This window comes from Oncorhynchus mykiss, chromosome 18 (genome assembly GCF_057628025.1).
Source record: "Oncorhynchus mykiss isolate SJ-2025 chromosome 18, ASM5762802v1, whole genome shotgun sequence".
In the NCBI taxonomy this organism is placed as follows: Eukaryota; Metazoa; Chordata; class Actinopteri; order Salmoniformes; family Salmonidae; genus Oncorhynchus; species Oncorhynchus mykiss.
In genome coordinates, this window is record NC_143039.1 from 59278125 (window position 1) to 59284096 (window position 5972).

The following is a 5972-nucleotide window of genomic DNA, read 5'->3' on the forward strand; positions in this document are numbered from 1 at the left end:
TCATAGTGATCTTGTCTTGTTTTTGTATGTGCTTAAGTCCCTTCTCATTAAGGTACAGAAAGGCTTGATTATAAAATGAGGTCAAATGTGATCCTGTACTAATGCTCATCTACACTAGGTGGCACACTAGGTGCACACCCATAGCAAAGATTTTTATAACTACCCCAAGATAGTCCAGAGCCTGTCATTTCATAGTAGGCAGAACAAGCAAGGAGGTGGGCAGAGCCAAGCATGAGCTGGTGAGATCCTATTGGCGAGTTCTAGTATTTATTTGCATATTTCCATTAGAGACTGCCTACTCTGAACTGTGCGTGTGCAATAACTAAAAGTTTTGAAACTTTGGCAAAAGGTAAACTCTACAAAATGCAGTCCACTCTTTGTTCCCGTTTTTAGTTTTAGAACCATAACTGTATGGAGATCAAATGTTTCATCGATGAGAAAATTAGCAGAATGGCGGCAAAAATCTATCCTGCTCCATCTTTTTCCACTGCTGCCCACTGGGCTTCTTCTCATCGCCATATTTGGTAGTGCGTGGAAACGACAAACGAATGCTTCACATTTATACATCCGGGGAAATATATGTCTCTTTGATCTATCTGTGCCCATAGCCTTGAATCCAGTTTGCAACATGGCAAATTGCTGTTCTTCCAAACTATTCTTCAGAGTTCCATAGGCTCTATTCGATGTTGTGGTATATGATCAGGAGTCCCGACACTCACCAACAGGCCAAGAAAATAGTCGCTAGTGTAAGTCAACCCACCCCTTGCAGTCTTCACATTTTGCTGCCTTTTTCAAATTTAATCTCAAAAGGGAATAAATAATATGTTTTTTCTACTGATCTACAAAACCTACTGAGGTGGGTTTTCCTGTCTGGTAATATAGTCAGGTGCAGTAAAGAAAGACCTAGCAAAGCTGCAGCTGACTCAAAACAAAGCAGCACGTCTTTAACCGCACAGACACTACTAACATTAACAACATGCATCATAGTCTTTCATGGTTGAGGACAAGTTGTCTACTTCTCTTCTAAAGAAACATTTGTGTGTTGAAAATGCCTAACCACTTGTATAATCTATTTGCATACACTTCAAACAGACAAACACACCCCACCAGACACCATACCCAAACCAAAAACAGATTTAATGCTTCGCTCAGTTATGTACAGAACCATATCATCTTACTCCGGCAAAAAGCAAGTTTAACTTTTTATTTTTTAAACAGATACATTTCTTTATCACAGTGCCTCTCTCTCTAAAAATATATTTTAACTACTGTATACACTACCATTCAAAAGTTTGGGGTCACTTAGAAATGCCCTTGTTTTTGAAAGAAAAGTACATTTTTTGTCCATTTTAAAATAACATCAAATTGATCCGAAATACTGTGTAGACATTGTTAATGTTGTAAATGACCATTGTAGTGGAAACGGCAGATTTTTTAATGGAATATCTACATAGGCATCCAGAGGCCCATTATCAGCAACCATCACTCATGTGTTCCAATGGCACATTGTGTTAGCTAATCCAAGTTTATAATTTTAAAAGGCTAATTGATCATTAGAAAACCCTTTTGCATTTATGTTAGCAAAACTGAAAACGGTTGTGTTGATTTAAAGAAGCAATAAAACTGTCCTTCTTTAGATTAGTTGAGTATCTGGAGCATCAGCATTTGTGGGTTAAATTATAGGCTCAAAATGGGCAGAAACAAATAACTTTCTTCTGAAACTCGTCAGAGAGGAGTGGGAGGCCCCGGTGTACAACTGAGCAAGAGGACAAGTACATTGGTGTCTAGTTTGAGAAACAGACGCCTCACAAGTCCGCAACTGGCAGCTTCATTAAATAGTACCCGCAAAACACCAGTCTCAACGTCAACAGTGAAGAGGCGACTCCTGGATGCTGGCGTTCTAGGCAGAGTTGCAAAGAAAAAGCCTATCTCAGACTGGCCAATAAAAAGAGAAGATTAAGATGGGCAAAAGAACACAGCCACTGTACAGAGGAACTCTGCCTTTTGCATTGGTTTCATCTGACCAGAGCACCTTCTTCCACATGTTTGGTGTGTCTCCCAGGTGGCTTGTGGCAAACTTTAAACTACACTTTTTATGGATAACCTATTGGTTATTGGCCCAACGCTCTTAACCACTAGGCTCCCTGCAACCCAGGTTCACCAATCACAATAAGGTACTTCATTTGATATTGAGATAAAAATGGCTACATTGGACCTTTTTAAAGTATCTGTCCATTGAAAGTCTTCCATTTAACAGGTCATATTCTGTTAACCCATAACCAATGTTATTGACTCATCCTATACTCTTATTTGTGGCCAAAGCATAAATTGAAGAAAATAAAACACTTAATCTCCACTTCAAACTTGTACCTTTAAACACAGAAAAGCAGATTTTTAACATACTTAATCATTTTGGGGTAGTAAAACTATTGTATTAACCTCATATTGTAATTAATTATAGGTCATAATTCATAGAAATCTGGAAACACCGGACAATTACTTTAACAGCCTTGTTGCAAACGGAGTGGATACATTTTTTTATTTTTTTTTAAACAGGCTTTATTCTTTTACATTTTTCATACAGGCCAGTAGTGGAGTGAATGCAGAGTTGTTGGTCCTCTGTATTTTCAAGTATTGTGGAGGCAACATCAGCAAGGACAGGGGAGTTTGTCAGGGTCAAAAGAGATATGAAAGCAGCAAAGTCCAGAGAAAAATGTTGAGGAAACCCTGCCTCAAGCTTCTTAATACCTACCCTTGGCCTACAGTTTTATCTTTCAGCAGGACAATAGGTGGATGTAACTGGATGGTCCTGTCTCAGTCCTGACATCAATGACTCCCGACCAAATATACTAAGCTTGAGCAATGTTTTTGTGTGTTGCCCTAAGAGTTGGTCGATTCTTATTCTAAATGTTTCACAGCTGTAATGGCTGCCAAAGGTGTTTCCACCAAGTATTTACTCTGGGGTGGGAAGACATACGCAATCAAGACATCTTCATTTAAAAACAACAAAAAAATTGGGAAAATTGGACATTATCTTTCATTTTTTAAAGGTTGTACATCGATAGGAAGAAAATCCAATGTAATACTTTTAAAAATATATATTTTTAAGGCAGCAAAATGTGAAGACTCTGCCAGCCCACTGGGCACACACTAGTTGAATGAACGTTGTTTCCACATCATTTCAATGAAATGAAGTTGAACCAAAGTGGAATAGACGTTGAATTGACATCTTTGCCCAGTGGGAGGGGTGTGTAGAATTTCACTCTGCATTGACTGTAGGTGTGTGTTGAGCCTCAACTGAACGCCATGATCTGTGTTTAATGTTTGACTGATGGCCCATTCATGTTTCTACTAGTACTGTAAGTGTTTTATGTTTTTCTCCTCTGTTTCCACAGGGAGGTTGAGATACCTGCCTGACAATAGGTAAGTGTCCATGTTGCTTGTGTCTGTCTGTTTCTGTATTATATTGATCTCTCTCTCCCCCTCTCTCTCTGACGCTCTCTTACCCTCCTTACCCCATTACAAAGGCTTTTAAATAAAAATAAATATGATAAGTGTGTTCTCTTATTACGTTTCTGAGCTGAATAATGTTCGAGAGGGAGAGCGAAGGAAGTAGAGGCTGAGCGGGAGAGAGAGAGAGATAGAGAATGAGAGATGCCTCTGTGTTGTAAAGTAGCCGGCCTATAAGGGTTTCTCATCTGGATTAGTGTTCAGAGAGAGGGATGAGGGAGGGAGGGATGGGGAGAGAGATGACTCGAAAGAGAAGAAAGGGAGAAGAGAATCAAAGGTTCTCAGATAAGACTGAGCACCTCTAGGTAATGACATCGGAGAGAGAGAGAGAAAGACAGATAAATAATAACAATAAGAGGGAGGTAGACACAGATGCAATTTGTCATGTTTCTCCTTTCCCCAACAAGTGTTGTCATATTTCCATCACAAATACAAACACAGTATCTGTCAACTATCCATGCCAAATACACACAGTGAATAGATCCTTGGGAAAGCTACGTTTTGTCACCGATCCAAGACGGGGATAAATATTGGAAATGGCATGACAGTCCTGTGCCAGCCTGCCTTCTGTTCACATATAGTGCCTTCAGAAAGTATTCCTACCCCTTGACTTATTCCACATTTTGTGGTGTTACAGCCTGGATTCAAAATGGATTAATAGATGTTTCTACCATGATGACAGTGAAAACATGTTTTTAGACATTTTAGCAAATTTATTGAGAATGAAATACAGTATTCACACCCCGGAGTCAATACATGTTACAATCACCTGGCAGCTATTACAGCTGTGAGTTCTTCTGGGTAAGTCTCTAAGAGCTTTGCACACCTGGATTGTACAATATTTGCCGTTTATTATTTTCAAAATTCTTCAAGCTCTGTGAAATTGGTTGTTGATCATTGCTAGACAACCATTTTTCAGGTTTTGCCATAGATTTTCAAGCAGATTTAAGTCAAACCTAACTCTGTCATGGTCTTCTTGGTAAGTAACTCCAGTATATGTTTGGCCTTGTGTTTTAGGTTATTGTCCTGCTGAAATGTGAATTCATCTCCCAGTGTCTGGTGGAAAGCAGACTGAACCAGGTTTTCGTCTAGGATTTGCTTAACTTCATTACGTTTCTTTTTTATCCTGAAAAACTCAGTCCTTAACGATTACAAGCATACCCATAACATGATGCAGCCACCACTATGCTTGAAAATATAGAGGGTGGTACTCAGTAATGTGTTGCATTGTGTTCAGGACACAAAGGGAATTGCTTTGCCACATTTTCTGCAGTATTATTTCAGGGCCTTGTTGCAAACAAGACACGTGTTTTGGAATATTTTTTATTCTGAACAGGCTTCCTTCATTTCACTCTGTCAGTTAGGTTAGTATTGTGGAGTAACCTCTGTCAATTAGGTTAGTATTGTGGAGTTACTACAATGTTGATCCATCCTCAGTTTTCTCCTATCACAGCCATTAAAGTCTGTAACTGTTTTAAAGTCACCACTGGCCTCATGGTGAAATCCCTGAGCGGTTTCCTTCCTACCTGGCAACTGCGTTAGGAAGGACGCCTGTTTCTTTGTAGTGACTGGGTGTATTGATACACCATCCAAAGTGTAATAACTTCACCATGCTCAAAGGGATATTCAATGTCTGCTTTTTAAAAATTACAAGCATACCCATAACATGATGCAGCCACCACTATGCTTGGAAATATGGAGAGTGCTACTCAGTAATGTGTTGTATTGGATTTTCCTCCAATATAACACTTTGTATTTAGAACAAAAAGTTAATTGCTTTGCCGCATTCTTTGCAATATTACTTTAGGGTGTTGTTGCAAACAGGATGCATGTTTTGGAATGTTATTAATGTTTTTATAATAAATTCAGCCAATTTTCCCCATATTCCCAGGTTTGCCAGAAATGCTGTTTGGATGATTCCAGATTTCCTGCTTATTCCTTACTGATTCCAGAAATATTCTAACCAGGATTTCTGGGATTTTTGAGAAAGTTAACAGAATTTTGAAACCCTAAGCAGCACTGTGTCCAAGACAATAAAGTTGATCTTATACTGCACTCACAAAGACAGCCCCAGATGGACAGCAGATGGGATAAGGAAGCGTGGCCGGCTGCCCAAAGAAACCTGGCAAAGGGCTAGGGAGAAGGAGATGAAAACTGGGCCTGTCATGGAAAGCAATCCCAAAAGATTGGCAGCAATGGCACTCACTCGTGAAAAACCTTATGTTTCACATAGGAACGAAGCAGGTTCAGTGTGTAAGAACGAATTAACTAACAAATTAACAAACAAATGAATGAACAGACTTCATTGATGTGAATTGAAGTGTCTGTGTGTATCTAAGAGCCCAGCAACATGTTCTTACTGAGCTGCTTCAGACAAAGACAGAAAGCTCTCTGTATGACATCATATCATTAAAAGCCTGATTAGTCGACTGGCTTAACAATCCCTGATTAACACTGCAGCA